At 40.3% G+C, this 17048-nt stretch overlaps 1 protein-coding gene across 3 annotated transcripts in view; it reads right to left on the minus strand.

Moving 5' to 3' along the window:
• Rho-6 (serine protease rhomboid 6) overlaps nucleotides 1-17048 on the minus strand; it is a 163620-nt gene that overhangs the window by 17860 nt on the left and 128712 nt on the right. The window contains exon 1 of one of the 3 annotated variants that reach the window (XM_076770774.1): nucleotides 11099-11380. The exons of 1 other annotated variant lie outside the window; for it this stretch is intronic. The gene's annotated coding sequence lies outside the window, so the exon portion shown is untranslated. Of the gene's footprint in view, nucleotides 1-10917; nucleotides 11381-17048 lie in introns of those variants that run through there. One more of the 3 variants, XM_076770773.1, reaches the window with a different exon arrangement.

Below are 17048 nucleotides of genomic sequence, written 5' to 3' on the forward strand. Positions count from 1 at the left end.
GATGAAAAAAATTCTATACATACCTATAAGACAAATAAATATATCTGCAAAATGTCATTACAAAACAACCTACCTGTCGTTAAAAAAAAATCACAAAAAAAGGCCGAACAAATGACAGCCTAGACAGCAATACTCCCTTAAGGTACTATAAACCTCGAGATCTCTAAATTTCGCGAGCTTTCGGTACCGCTGACCTTCCGAAGATCAAAGCTTCTCGATTGAGACTCAACCTCGTTGAGCTGAGAATTTTCAAATCAAGCTGGAGCTTTCGTCCTTTCAGAATTTAAGTTATTCACGATCGAAACTTTGCGGTACTTTCGATCTTGAGCTTTCCAAGGTTTAAAGATTCCGGTCAAAAAATTCACCCTTCATCTTTCGAAGGTCGAAACGTCAAGGACTTTGTGCCTTCGCGTGGCAGAGACAGGTAGGAAGACCGTCTGGCAGCGAGAGAAAAATGGACGTAGTTCCGGGGACTAAATCACGATGCGATCGCCGTCCAGTTATCGCGATAAGCCCGCCACGGACGCGACTAATCGTAATTTATGGACCGTGACGCTTTCGGTCCCGGGGATATTCTTTCTCCCCGTGAAAGATTACCGTAAAATACTTCTCGTGGAAACGTCTGGAGAGAGAAGTACAAGTGGAAACGTGATCTCCGTAGACGTCGGGGGGCCTCGCCGGCGAAGAAACGACCCGACCGGAAGGAAGAAACGTTCCGTTTCGCGCACCAGGTAGAGAAAAACGAACGTTCGCAGCTACGTGGGCCGGAATATTAATTAAACGGGTTTCTTTCACGGCTGTGAACGTGTACGATTAAAAGGAAAAAGCGTAGGAGGTGGGTGGTGGGGCGAACAAAGCGTCGAAGAACGGAAGCTGCAGAACCGGAATCCATAATTAGCGCGAAGAGCTTTCGCCGCGCTATTACACGCGTATGGCTCCCTAAACTCACTTTGGCCGCACTTTACTGCCCGCCAACGGGCAGGCATTAATTTGCATGCGGTTTCAAGTACACGGTTCCGCGCTAAACACGGCCATTCCGCCGTTCCTGGTCGAACGATCCCGCCTTCGATAAATTCGCGAATTCTTGACAAACCCCACTGTGAACGGATAATTCGTGAACGCGCCGAAACAACTGTTTTCCAGATTTATTCGTCGAAACATTCCCTCCGCGTTTAGATACTTACGACGCCATTCACTACGCTATGAAAATTTTATTTCTAATGCCAGAAATACCCGAGTGGTAACAACGATTTCGCCACAGATGCCGAATTAGTTGACTCCTCGCTCTCCCTCGACCCTACAATTTCACTTCTGGACGTTGTCTTCGCTTCTAATTGCACAAAGGAGAAGCCCAACGCTAAAAGAGATCCACGGAGATTTTTCCCGCTTCGTTAACCCACCGGACGTAGCCTCTAATCCCGAACGCGTCGAGGTGCATTCGTTTGGGTGTTAAATACAGGGAAAGGTCGACAGTGGCTCACGAGTGACCGAGATGCCAGCGTTAGGGTTTACTGAGTGATTTATCGAGTATTAATTACTCGTGGAACGTGAATTACAAATTTAAGAACTTGTTAGCCAGGGAAGACCTGGTTGGAGCAGAACGGAGCAAGACAGGGCGAAGTTTTGGGCTTTGGGTCAATCCTGGCGACCCCTTTTGTCCGTTCCGACACTGGTCTTTGTTCCGGGGCCGTGTTTTCGTGCCACCCATAGAATTCGGCTGTGAATTATTGGGGCTCGTCGAGTTGGAGAACGGGTCTTCGTCGCAGCCACGAAACCGGGAGGCGATCCTGATGCTGGCTGCCTGGGTACGAATCGATTTCGTGACGAAATCCGGGAGATCTCGCGGGAAGATACGCGGAGACGGGTGACGCGCACTTTTCACATGCAAAAAGGCACACCCGGGCCTCTGGAATCGAAGGGCGTTAACGTTTATTTAAGCCGTCTCCGGCTCGTTCCGCGACGGAATGAGTCGTTTTCAGGAGCTCGATTTTTCGAAAGACGTCGACGCACCGGGAATCGAAAGTACCGCGATCTGTTCGCGTTTAATACATATTTCATTCCCTCGAATCGGAGAGTTCACTTTGAATCTGTAGGATTTGCAGGGAAACAACTTTTAATAATATACAGGGTGTTTGGCCACCCCTGGGAGGTGGATTCTAGAGACCAAAATAGGACGAAAATCAAGAATATCAATTTCTTGACAGAAGCTTCATTCAAAGGTTAATAAAAATTTAAATTAAAAAATTTCAAATCATTCTGAAAAAATCATTTTCGGTTGCTAGGGTCAATTACAATCATTTTTGGTGAATACACACACCCCTAAAATCCTACCCACTTTCGAGAAAAAAATTCGAGTAGGTACTGAAGTTTCTAGACGAAATTAAAAAATTTCAGATCGTACTAAAAAAATTATATTTAGTTATAGGGGTCAATTAGAAGCATTTTTTGTGATTAGACATACCCTCGAAATCCTACGCACTTTTGAGAAAAAAATTCCTTACCGAAAATCTAATTAGGTGCCTAAATTTTTAGACGAAATTAAACAATTTTAGTTCGTACTAAAAAAATTATATTTAGTTATAGGGATCAATTACAAGCATTTTTTGTGATTAGACATACCCTCGAAATCCTACGCACTTTCGAGAAAAAAATTCGAGTAGGTACTGAAGTTTCTAGACGAAATTAAAAAATTTCAGATCGTACTAAAAAAATTATATTTAGTTATAGGGGTTAATTACAAGCATTTTTTGTGATTAGACATACCCTCGAAATCCTACCCACTTTCGAGAAAAAAATTCGAGTAGGTACTGAAGTTTCTAGACGAAATTAAAAAATTTCAGATCGTACTAAAAAAATTATATTTAGTTATAGGGGTCAATTACAAGCATTTTTTGTGATTAGACATACCCTCGAAATCCTACGCACTTTTGAGAAAAAAATTCCTTACCGAAAATGTAATGTCTGACCATACATTGATATGTTTCACTGAAATTTGTTGACAAAAAAATTTTTTCAAATCGTTCTGGAAAAATTATTTTCAGATGCGGGGGTCAATTACAATCGTTTTTGGTGAATAGACATACCCTCGAAATCCTATCTACTTTCGAGAAAAAAATTCTTTACCGAAAATCTAATATGAGGCCAGAAATGCTTCCCTGAAATTTCATGTGAATCTTTAAACTGTCATAACTCCTGAACGGATTGGACGATTTTAATGTTTCAAAATGCAAATAACGCGTATTTTAGTGGGGAATATGTAGACATTCTAAAAATATTGGAAATGTTATTCCTTGACCCCGTTAAGTGAGAAACACTTCATAAAACTGGTCCAATTTTCAAACGGCCATACCTTCTACAATAGTGAACATATTTGAATAAAATTTTTTTTTGAAGCAGAGTCCATGGATACCTACAAAAAGGTATTAGACAACTTTTCTGTAGAGCATCAAACAAATTTATTAAAAATGAAAAACAACTTTTAAGAAAAATCGACAGGGGACGATTTTCATCTTATTTTGACCTCTAGAATCTCCCATTAAAATTTTTCCCAGGTGTGGCCAAACACCCTGTATATATTTCAAAACTCTCGCAACTCAAACTCTTCGCTCGATTCGCTTAAAACATTCCAATTAATAAACATTCGTCTGCCATCGAGAAGAGATATTGCAAGAAATATGATATTTCAAGTACCGTTGAAAAAATACAGAAAATTCAACCCTTGGTCGTCCGAGAAAATTAGAACGATTCCTTATTAATTCCAGCTGCGTCGCCTTGGGGCTCCAGTCTCGATAAAGGGGTGGGTGGAACAAATTCGTGTGAAATACGCGTATTGTTTGGGCAACTCTATCCCCGGGGAGAAGGATCCAAGGATTAACGGAATCGGTCGAACGCATCCGAGGAGCCAGTTACCGCGAAATTCGGGCGTAAATCATAGAGGGTGGCTTTTGCCGTCGAGGGAATAATAATCCCGGCGTGGCGTCGATGTCGCGGAGCGTTCGAGGACCGCGAAACGATCATTGGCAGCCACTTGAAACGCGCGGGCACGCGGAAACGGAAACGCACGGTACACTTTCGACCGCAGGGTAAATCAATGTTCCCCCCCATCGCGTTTTCCGCGGACAGCTACGGCCGCTACGCGACGCGACACCGCGTTTGATGTTCATTATTGTAACGGGCGTTCGTCCATTTCGATGATAAACGATCGCTGCGGTCGAGCATCGTTCTACCCTCCGCTCCGAGTAAATGAATCTCGCGGTAGACCATCAGAGAGAGAAAGATAGAAAGAGAGAGAGAGAGAAATAGATCCGTTTTATTTTTTTTCTCGGTTCGCTTTAATTGCCGCGACTTTCATATCTCGCCCTCCACCCCTCCCCCACAAAGCTGGATAAACGGGAAACGAGCTTTTTTAAAATTTACTACCCCTGAATTTTAATTCCTGATTATGACTGGGCCGAGCGCGGTTTTTTTCAAATATTTATTCGCCCATCTTGGCTCCTGTCCGTGCATCCCTTCCGCGCGGAATGTTTCGGAAAAACGATCGCGATTGTTGCTAACGGGGTCTTTTTTTTATAGTCTCCCTGGGGAGGAACGAACGGCGGAAAATAAATCCGTTGAGTGGGAAAGAATTCGAGGTTACAAAACTGTTAAATGGAGGCGAGACGTAACCGAGTTGTGGTTTGACGTTTATTCGTAAAATATCCTTCTCTTTTATGTCAAGAAATTTTGTTTCCAGTCTATATCGTAGTTAATTCTAAAGAAAACAATTATTTACGAAAAAGTACTGGCTAGTAATTTCGCAAACATCCTGTATTTAAATTCATTTTCAATTAAATGACCAATTTATAGTCCAGTTTTATCCCACATCAGTCGTAAGATCAATAGAAAGTACTTAAACTACTTTGGGTATGTAGCGTCAAAGTAAATGTCAAAATAAACATAGAAGATAGCAGAAATTATAGTAGGTGGTATGATCATTAGGTAGAGGATGGAATGCCCTTTAAAATGAGCGTTCGTACGAGTCGATAGCTTTATTAGTTCCGGAGATATGGCGATTTTAATTTCAAGTCGATCGCGTGAGTCCGAAGGGTCTGTTTACGTTTGTTTACGTCGCGAGATCAATGAACTCACGTGACCGTAGTAAGTAGTAAACGTGACGTCACTCAGTCACTCGGTCAGTGGGTCAACGTGCGACAAGGAGGTCCGACGCGACGCGTTAGACGGAGACAGCGATAGTCGAATTAAGAAAAATTACCATTTACATAAATTACGATATCTCGAAAACGGAAAGTCCGATCAACAAAATTCAAAAGCCATTTTAAAGAGGAAGGTTCACCGCTGCCAACAGTGGATCAATAATTAATAAAACACTAATAGTTTCGGAACTGCACGCGTCCAAAGTTTTACTATTTTTAATACGCGTCAATAGCCTTTCCTAAGGCGTAGAGCGGAATTTAAAAAATTACCTTTTACATAAATTGCGATATCTCGAAAACGGAAAGTCCGATCGACAAAAACCAAAAGCCATTTTAAAGGGGAGGCCTTGCCGCTTCTAACAATGCCTCAATAATTAATAAAACACTAATAGTTTCGGAACTACACGCGTCTAAACTTTTACTATTTTTAATACGCGTTCATAGTCTTTTCTAACACGGGGAAGCGAGTGGTCGATGCAAGGGTTGTAAAACATGCAGCTGTTTTCTAAATTTGGAAAGGTTCTGTAGTGGTCTTGTATCGACACGTACAGGGCTACAGTATTTTTCTTTAGAGCTAGATCGAAATATATTGTAACGCAATAAAAACTTTATAGATCTTCGCTTATTTTCACTTTTTACCGATTATATTCGAATTTCATCGCGTACTATTGTGATATTTCCGAGTAGGATTTGGTCTCGACGAAGAAGACGATCGCTGGGGTCGTCGATGGCGTGTAATCGGACGCACGGACGGTCACGGGAGCGTGATCTATGCGGGAGCAGCCCGCATTGTTCTTCGCGCAGCCTGGGAGAGGCCTTAATTACGCCGCTCCTCGTACGTCCGCGTACGTTTGATTTGCGTGGGCGTCGACCAGACGGCCGTTACGTTAATTACGCGCGGACAGGTACACGCTTTTGCCGGACGCGTCAATGCTTCATTAAGCACGACGGCGAACGGTGCGTCGAACTTTCGCGGCGACAGCCTTATCATCGCCCATCCCTGCGATCGGTTATTCAGAACCCGGTCGTTTCGCAGAAACTTTCCGATCGAACTTCGTTTTCGAACTCGCGAATCGGTCTACCCGGTGCGACGATGGAATGCACCGGCCAGGGCAACGCGTTTCGTTCGCGAAACTTTATAAAGGACAATACCAGAAATTGGCCAATTTCGAAACTTGCCATCGGATACTTTTTTACTGGCAGCACGCGTCTCCACCGGATGTATCCGTTCTAATCTTTATTGTCATTCGTTTATTCGCGAGAATAATTTGGTACACAAATCTATACAGGGTGTTCGGCCAACGCTGGGAAAAATTTGAATGGGGGCATTCTAGAGGCCAAAATAAGACGAAAATCAAGAATACCAATTTGCTGATGGAGGTTTCGTTAAAAAGCTATTGACAAATCGCTCTGGAAAAATTATTTTCGATTACAAGGGTCGATTATAATCATTTTTGATGAATAGATATACCCCCGAAATCCTACCCAGTTTCGAGAAAAAAATTCGTGAAGGTGGGAACTTTTTCGACAAAATTAAAAAATTTCAAATCGTTCTAAAAAAATTATTTTCGATTGCAGGGACCAATTATAATCATTTTTGGTCAATAAACATGCCCTCGAAATCCTAACCATTTTCGAGAAAAAAATTTCTTATCGAAAATTTAATGTGAGGTCAGAAATGCTTCCCTGAAATCTCATGCGAATCTTTAAAACACCATAACTTCTGAACGGATTGGACGATTTTAATGTTCAAAAAGCCAAACGCCGTGTATTTTAGTGTAGAATATGTAGCAACTATAAAAATATTCGAAAGGTTGTTCCTTGACCCCGTAATGTTGGAAAACCCCCATAAAAATGGTCCAATTTTCAAACAGCCATAACTCCTATAATAGTGAATATATATCAATGAAACTTTTTTCTGAAGTAGAGCCCATAGGCACCTACAAAAAAGTATTAAACAATTTTTCTGTAGAACGTCAAGGGAAATTACTAAAAATGAAAAAGGAATGTATAAGAAAAATCGACGGGGGGTAGGTGCCTAAATTTTTCGGTGAAATTGAAAAGTTTCAAATCGTTCTGGAAAAATTATTTTCGGTTGCGAGGACCAATTATAATCATTTTTGGTCGATAGACATACCCTCGAAATCCTAACCATTTTCGGGGAAAAAATTCCTTACCGAAAATATAATTTCAAGCCAGAAATGCTTCCCTGAAATTTCATGCGAATCTTTAAAACACCATAACTTCTGAACGGATTGGACGATTTTAATGTTCAAAAAGCCAAACGCCGCGTATTTTAGTGTAGAATATGTAGCAACTATAAAAATATTCGAAAGGTTGTTCCTTGGCCCCGTAATGTTAGAAAAACCCCATAAAAATGGTCCAATTTTCAAACAGCCATAACTCCTATAACAGTGAATATATTTCAATGAAACTTTTTTCTGAAGTAGAGCCCATAGGCACCTACAAAAAAGTATTAAACAACTTTTCTATAGGACGTCAAACGAAATTATTAAAAATCAAAAACAAATTTTTAAGAAAAATCGACAGGGGTCAGGTGCCTAAACAATAAACAATTAATTTAGTCAACTCACTTAGCGACTTACATTTTTTAAATTTAACCTCTGATAGTTTTAGGGCACAGGCAATCAGATTGTTAGTGTCTTTGAATATTCAGTTATAAGCACTAGTGTGACTTCGATCAATACATCTCCTATGTAATTGTGCTCCTCCGTTTTTCACTGTTTCATAAAGGGTGTTTACCCTTAAGGATGTTAAACAAATAAATTACTCACGAACGATTACGTTTCCGATAACGTGATGTCTGAAAAGGCTCGATAGCAGTTCGAAAACTACGAATACGTGATTTCATCCATTCACGGGACTCGAATCGTAGACTTTTCCTGGAAAGCTGGCGCGCTGGGGAATTTTTTCCCCCCCGAAAGCCAGTCCCAACGGGGCCCGAAGAACTACAAACGCGGCGATCATTAATTATTCCGGCTCGACTAGCGGGGCTACACACGATTGGCTCATTAATTTTCAGCGACGTTCCATCGACTTTCTGTCACGAGCCCTTGCCACTCCGAAATCCCGATCCGCGTTGGAGCGTCGACCACAAATCAAAATTGCAACCGAACACGCCTAAATAATTTCAAAGTTTCGCCCGTTCCCGGTCGCAGCTGAACGCGTCCTGGCTGCTGTCTTTCCGCCATCCTTCTTTCTTTTCGATTTTTCGTTGCGCGATTTACGCGAACGCGAACCGATGCCTCGCGGAATTGCTAATTGGAGAGTCGAGCGTGGCCCGAATTCGCGGAGTAAGTTCGACCGCGTGCAGTTTCCGGGGTTGTTTGTTCTAGGAATTTCATGCTACGCGAAATTTCCGAAATTCCCCTATTAGAATATTTTTACGCGGACTGGGCGCGTTTAGAAACTCGCCGTTGGATAAATGTCACGATTATCGGGGCGTGGGTAACGAGATTGTTGGCAGGAACGACTTCGCCGCGGAGTAATGGTTACTTAAATAAATTGAAATTACGATTGGGCCAACTTTACCTCGAGCATCAACGAATTTGGAACGATCCCAAGCTGCCCTAAACTTCATAATTCTTGGCGTCCCGTCAGCTTCCGCGTGTGTGGGAGTCCAATAGTTTCTTGGTCGGGGGAAAAAAAAAATTCCCGTACATCCGGGGGAAGTTGTCGAAGACGAGAATCGAGAACTTTTTGGACGCGAAAATTTTTTTAATTTAGAAATCTCGCGTGTCCAGAAGCGCCTCGAATTTCGAAACTTTTTAAATTAAGTAGAACCCTGGACGTTTGAGAACCTCTGGAACTTTTTAATTGAAAAAACACTGTTTCCTTTTTTTTTTTTTCTTTATTTTACAACCTCCCCCGTCGTTGTCAACGGAATTTTAAGCGACGGCATCGAAAACAGCGTCGAACTAATTCCCTCGGATTTATCCGATAAACGTCGATCGTTTCTCGAGATAACACCGATAATGATTAATCACGGCGGACGATAATCGATCGCGCGAATAAACGATTAAATAAACGAGCGCTTCGCCCGGTGAAAAAGCACACCTGACAATTTCTATTCAACGTGTTTCGATTTGTATCGTGCTCACGGTTCATTGGTCCGTGCCTCGATTAATTTTTGCATTCGGTCGTTCGATCGTCCGCAACGATCTATCGAACGTTGGCGATTATTTCCCGCGTCAAGATCAAACGGTTTCAGTCGCTCGCGATTTGGGAGAAATTGTTTCTTTTTAAAATCGATGTCTTCTTTGGTTATAAATAAAACTGCCTTGGTAGCACAGTGGTTAATTTCATAGATCTAGGTGGACAAAATGAAAATATTAGTGTTATCGAAACAGCCCCAAATCTTATAAATTTATCTCATATGTACTGTAAAATGCCTAACTTCATGAAAATCGTTTAACTTCGAAAAATAACACTATTCATTCATATTATACGGACAGTTTTTTATACTGATAGGTTATACATACAGGGAATTCGGCCACCCCTGGGAAAAATTTTATTGAGAGATTCTAGAGGCCAAAATAAGAGGAAAATTAAGAATGCTAATTTGTTGATGGAGGTTTCGTTAAAAATTAACAATTAAATTCAAAAATTTCAAATCGTTTCGAAAAAATTATTTTTGGTTTCGGGGGTCAATTACAATCATTTTTGGTGAATACACATACCTCCGAAATCCTACCCACTTTCTAGAAAAAAATTCGAGTAGGTGTGAAGTTTTTCGACGGAAAAAAAAAATTTCAAATCGTTTTGGAAAAATTATTTTCGGTTGCGAGAGTCAATTACAATCATTTTTTATCATTACACATACCCTCGAAATCCTACGCATTTTCGAGAAAAAAATTCCTTACCGAAAATCTAATTAGGTGCCTAAATTTTTCGACGAAAAAAAAGAAATTTCAAATCGTTATAATAATGATTATTATTATTATATTACATTTACAATATTATAGTTTTAAGTAATATTATAATAATAATAATAATGAATTTGATGTCACTATCTGTTTTTTATACATATTTACGGTTTTTAACGATAATATAAACGCATCGTAATATAATAATAATAATATGCAAATATGCATAAAAAACCAGATAGTAACAACAAATTCGTTATTATTATTATTATTATTATATTACGATGCGTTTATATTATCGTTAAAAAACCGTAAATATGTATAAAAAACAAATAGATACAATATGTATAAAAAAAAGAACAAAAATTCATGAACATGTTTCTTAAGAAATTTGTCCATCTAATTTAAAATTTGTCATCGTTTAAACTGCCCACTGTGCGACGCTTCGTTATCTTCGTACCTATTCTTCGTTGTTTCGTGCCGTCAAAGCAGTCCATTGTCACATGCAAATAGAGCACAGTGTTAATGGATCGCGTGCACTGCAATTTTATATAATCCCCGGCCTATTTCTAGTTTTCAGACCTCCGTGCCGTTAATTACATAATCGACAAAAGTGATCAATTTTCGTTACGACAATAGGGGGGAAAAGTATTCGCTAAATCCACTATCGTGTTTAGTCCGTCAAACAAAATGATTTCTACTTTCTGGTATCTCCAACTGTTGCTCCATCTCCGCGACGCAATCAACCTCTATGCACAGGTAGACAAAAGCCCAAATCGTACAATGTGTCGCAAACGGTCCATTGTGCTTCGAAGGAACCAACGTTAAAACTAGAATACCTGATTCCGCGATCCATCAGAAGCACCTTTTCTTCGTTTTCTCGAGTATCGAGCTCATCGACACGGTTAATTTTCCACCGATTCTACACCGTGATCGTTCAGAATTCCACCTAGGACTCTGTTCGCGTAGGAAACAAACGCGAAAACTGGAACACCTGATTCGCTCGACCGTCGGAAGTACCTTAACATCCGTGTTCCGTTATTCCAGCCCGTCGACGCAGTTCCCACACACGCACACGACCGAGCCAAAACGCCGATAGTGCACTATATCCTTCGACGTTGGGCTCTAAACGCCGATCGGGTCACCGTCCACGGACAAAACCGACGTCGAATCTGGAGCGCCGGTTACGCAAACCGGAAGCGCGCGATCAGCGCGCGTCGAAAAGACTCGTCGCGAAACGATCGAGCGCTCGCTCGAATCGAAAGAAAAGGGGAACACAGACTGGAAAACCCGCGTCGATTAGACTCGTCGGGCCGTCGACGCGCGAATGCACTTAGGCGAGGAAACCGGTCGTTGCAGTCGTCTTTGCATAAATTATGTAACCACGCGCGGCTCAAGGCTGCCGGATACAGCGATTGCCAGAGCTGCTCGATCAATCGACGCTCTATCTAGAATTTCAAACTTGACCCCGTGGAATCGACCGCGAGGAGGAGGGGGGGAACTCGTTAAAAAGGGAAATTAAACGCGAACGAGCTGCTGGAAACTCGCGGCGGTCCCTGAATCCCTTTTCAATTCGTTTCGACGACCGCCACTCGGATATTTTGGCTTAGCGAATTTCGACGGTTCTTAACACTTTGACTGTCACACGTTGGTCACATATGAGTTGAATGAAAATTGACATTTAGTGCATTTTGAACGTAATCGCTAATTAGAAGATACTTTGAAATAACAAATGCCCCACTGAGCGATTAAAATCGGTGCACGAAGTGTTAACCCTTTCACACTTTTAACGATAACATTTAACGAAATAGATTCAATAGATGTTTTGGAGTCGAGAAAGAGAATTACAAATTTGTATTTCTCGGTGGTTCTCTCGAGTCTTTTCGAAGAATTACGTAGTACCGTTCACGGTGCAACGGCGATCGAGCAACTCGTAGGAAACTAATGTCGCGCGACTGAATCGAGGAAAGGATCGAATTACTATGGAAGGTTTCGCGTAACCGAGAAAATAAAATCTCGGTAAACCGCGAAAGACGTCCGCTTCCATTATTTCTGCGGTCGATGCGTCGAACAGAATCTCTGAACGACCGAAAGAAGTCGTGTAAATATCCTTTGGCGTCGCGTAGCGAAATAATGGGTGCAATTTGACGATTTTCTTTGATCGAGCCAAGACGCTTCCCGCAGGAATAAATTATGGATCGCGAGGATCCCGTGCCACTTTTCTTTGTTGCTAGGTTCCGTGGATCGTGCAGCTTTGTGCCGCGCGAAGACATTAGCTTCCGAGTTGTATCGCAACGCGTGGAATCTATTTTATCCGGCGACGCTCGGATGATCGATGGCTGGTTTCCATTCAACGGCCGCGATCTATGGAATTCGGCGAGTTCTATGGGAACCTGTCTCGCTCCAGTTAAGGAGGTATTGCTGCCTAGACTGTCAATTTTACGGCCCTTTTTGAGATTTTTTTTTTAATGATAGGTAGGCTGTTTTGTACTGAGACTTTGTAGATATATTTATTCATCTTATAAGCATGCACAGTATTTTTTTCGTGGAAAAATATTAAAAATCATGGGAATTATAACTTCTTGTTTAAACAGAGGGGGCTAAAATATCTTCATAAGGAAGGTTGTAGTTACAGCAGGAACTAGGGAGTTCGAATTTTTATTTATTAATATTTCTCTATTTGTAAATATTACTCAATATTTTTTTAAATCTCTAGATCCAGTCATAAAGGTCTGTCTGCTGAATATTTTCTCCAAATTTGAAATCAATCGGTCCGCTAGATCTTGAAATATCATGTAAGCCAGTTTAAATGCGTTCTTTTAATCAAGGAGCTATAACTCTCGGAATTTTTAATATTTTTTGATGAAAAAAATACTGTACATGCCTATAAGACGAATAAATATGTCTGCAAAATGTCAGTACAAAACAACCTACCTGTCGTTAAGAAAAAAATACACAAGACACAAGATGATCTTACAGATCATCGTTATTATTATTGTTATTATTTTTTGTTATTATTGCTGTTATCATTATTGCTATTATTATTATTATTATTATTATTCATTTATTAATGGGATTAAACCCTTTAGTACAAAGATGTAAAGATACAGATGTGGATTTTACATAGTCGAACATTATCGCTTAGTGAATTTAACAAAAATAAATTAATTTACAATATGTTGCAAGGATAATTTTAGACTTTCTAACGATTGTTCAATTAAATCTGTTTTAGTGTGTACAAAATGTGAATTACTAATCATTCTAGTTACACAATTGTGAGATCCAAACGTTGTGCGGTAACCTTCAGAGTAAAATAGAAAGTGATGAATATTTAGATGGTACATACAAAGGAAACAATTGAATAATCGTTGAACACGAAATATGAGCTTTGATTAACTTACTTACAAACATAATATCTGGAATTCTTCTTTTACTATGCAGTGCTTGAAGATTAATATTAATAAGTAAGTAATCATAATTATGTAATCCAAGAGGCATTGTACTCCCACTATACCTAGCAACAAGACGAAGGTGTTGAACTCTCTCAATGTTGTCAATGTATGTTTTGTAATAAGGAGACCAAATGCTGCCATATTCTAGAATCTCGTCAAAGCACAATATAAGATTTTAAGTGTTTGAGTTTTAATAAAGTATCTGGAAACCCTATGAATAAGTCCCAGAGAGCAGAGACTTTGCGAAATAATTTGTTCATATTGATTTTTCAAAGATAAATTAAAAGAGAAAGTTACACCAAGATCTTTAACATGATTAAGCGAGGTTAGTTCGATGCCATTTAGAGTATAGTTATAAACTATATTATTTTTCTTAAACTTAACGACATGGCACTTATCTAAATTGAGGGACAATTTATTTATTGAGCACCAATTCTGAAGCCTGTAAAGGTCATCTTGAATTGATATAATAAAAATTTAGAGTGTTGGAATACCTTAGAAATGTCATTGATATATATTATAAATAGAGGAGGTCCCAAATGTGAACCTTGTAGAACACCAGATGTAACGTTAATTTCTCTTGAGTAATTATTATTGAATTTAACTATTTGAACTCTATCTGATAAAAGACTGGATAGCCAAGAAAGCATACTGCTGTTTATTCCTAATGCCTTTAATTTGAACATTAAGATTGAATAATTAATAGAATCAAAGGCTTTAGAAAAATCAGTATAAACAGTATCAACCTGCATGCCTTTATCCATACAGTTAGTTAAATAATAATGGTACTCTACAAGGTTACTCACAGTCGATCTGCCAATAACGAATCCACGCTGCTCATCAATGATGATGCCTTTGCAAAAAAAAGGATAGTTTACGACTAATTAAGTTTTCCATAATCTTAGGCATGACATTTTGAGAACTAATAGATCTAAAGTTTGGAATTGACTTGCGTTAGTAGATTTAGGAATCGGTTTAACTAAACATAACTTCCATAATTTGGGAAAGATGCCAGCAGATAAAGATTTATTAAATATTAACCATAAGACCCTGGACATAATAAAATCATATGATTTATAATTATGTAATCCAAGAGACATGGGACTCTCACTATGCCTAGCAACAAGACGAAGAAATTTGCGTTGAACTCTCTCAATGTTGTCGATGTATGTTTTGTAATAAGGAGACCAAATGCTGCCATATTCTAGAATCTCGTCAAAGCACAATATAAGATTTTAAGTGTTTGAGTTTTAATAAAGTATCTGGAAACCCTATGAATAAGTCCCAGAGAGCAGAGACTTTGCGAAATAATTTGTTCATATTGAATTTTCAAAGATAAATTAAAAGAGAAAGTTACACCAAGATCTTTAACATGATTAAACGAAGTTGGTTCGATGCCATTTAGGGTATAATCGTAGGCGTTCCAAAGCGACAACACGTTGGTCTAACAAGATTCTGTAACGTTTAGTCGCAATTAGGGAACTTTTCGACCCGAAAGCTCTCCGGGAATAAATTTCTGAAAAGATGAAAATCGAATTGCACGCAAGTTCCGGCGAGCTCCTCGGACTCGAACGCTCCGAAAACTCTCGGGGAAACAATTTCTACCAAAGCACAATTAAACCCTGCATAATGGAACGCCTTCACTTTGCCGAATCGCAACGATGATTTATTAAAAACGGAGAGGGTGGGGAACGATTCGACAAAGAACCAGACGGAGTCACGCTCGAGAGAAACCGTCGCCAGGCTTTGAAATATTCATCGAGCCGCTCTCGTTGCTTTGACGAAATAACGTTTCGTCGTAAGAAACGCCAGGCCATTACTCTTTCTCCGATTACAGCCGACTCGGAATGATTTAATAAACGTAAGCTTAATAAACGTCGCTGTAATCCCGAGCAATCGCGATTAGCAGACGCGCGTGGGACCAGAAGGCGATCCCGCGATGGCTACAGGCCGCTTCAAACGCACCGCCATTTTTTAGATCTCGAAATATACGTGGAAAATTGAAAATCGATGCCACTTTTGGAAGTACGCGTTTCTTAAAGTAAAATGGCGAGCTCGAAGCGTGGGATCCATATCAATAAAAGCCCCAATAAAAGAGAAGTTAAAGTATTTAGTAAGTGGGGATGAGGAATGGAGTTTATACGACTATCCTGAGAGACAATGGCGCTGAATTGATAAAGAAGCCAGGGTTACATCCTCGTAAAATTGTTTTATACGTTCGATGGGACCATGAAAGCACTTTGTACGCCATCGTATAACGAAACTATTACGTCGAATACAAATTGCAGTCTGTTAAAAAATATTATTCGAAATATAAAATCGTGGCGGTTCGTCTGTTAATATACGGTCTCGCAATACTGAAGCGAATCAAAGGTTTTGCGTTTACCAATATTTTTGAATAAACAGAGGAACCCTCAAATACCCGGAAACTTGGAAAATTCGTACCTGCAACGGTTCTATGGAAAAATAACTGTTCAAATATGTACCAGTGTCAAATATTTGCTACGAGTTTAGGCAGAAGCTGCAAAAACAGCGAGGCAAACGCGTTTTGTAAACGAGCGTGTGTTAACGTAACGCGTGTGTGTTTTCGTTCTGTTACTCTATGTGCGCCGGACGTTTTCCAATTAAACCATCAAATTGCGTCGATGTAAGTTCGACGAACAGAAATTGCAACAGGATTCGACGATGTGTCGACAAGCTGTAGCGGAAAAGTTGCATCGAAAAGCGGGAAACCATTCGTTAAAGTGGCCTTTCGAAACCTCGATGATACAAAATAACTTTTTAGTTTTTACGCGAGAGAATCTTACTCGATTTATTTAGGAGCGTACCGCGGACGTTTCTGGTTTGTAAAAGGGATTTTTCGAGATAAGACGAGTCCGGGGGGCCGGTCGCGTTGCATTAAATCACATCGAGTTGCAATTGTACCGGGGCTTTTCCCACTCTACTTATTTTCTGGCCCGCGGCGCACGGTAACTCGATTCCGTTCGATCCGTCATTTTTACCGTTCGCAAGAAACCCGCCCGCGACTTTGGTTCCGCGGCGTTTCCTCCGTGCTCTGCGAAAAATGTGCTCGTTATCGAGGAACACGCGACCCCGTGCGCCAATTACGCCCCAAGAAGTCGAGCTTCGGGATCCAGTTTCCATGTTCGACTTCCTGGAAAGATACGCGGTATCGGAGAACTCTGATATCATGCAGCTCACGCCCGTATCCTTCGCGAGCATGATTTCGTAGTTCCAACCAGGCCGGGTTGCTGAAAATTTCGTTGTTGAATCGAGTATCGAGAAGCTTCGTGAGTTCTAGTCAGATTGGGCAAAGGATAGGGATTTTAATAAAAATTGCAACGGAGATCGGTAAATTCCAAGCCCATGAGTCGCTTAACGACACAAACTTGGTAGACACATTACCAAATTATTGTAATTTCTGTTTATTAAACGTTACAAATTCAGCTTTTTGTATGCACATATTTTCAGACTGCCCTTGTCGATACATATGAATCAAATGAAACGAACTAAATCTA

The sequence above is a fragment of the Colletes latitarsis genome, chromosome 8 (genome assembly GCF_051014445.1).
Source record: "Colletes latitarsis isolate SP2378_abdomen chromosome 8, iyColLati1, whole genome shotgun sequence".
Classification (NCBI taxonomy): Eukaryota; Metazoa; Arthropoda; class Insecta; order Hymenoptera; family Colletidae; genus Colletes; species Colletes latitarsis.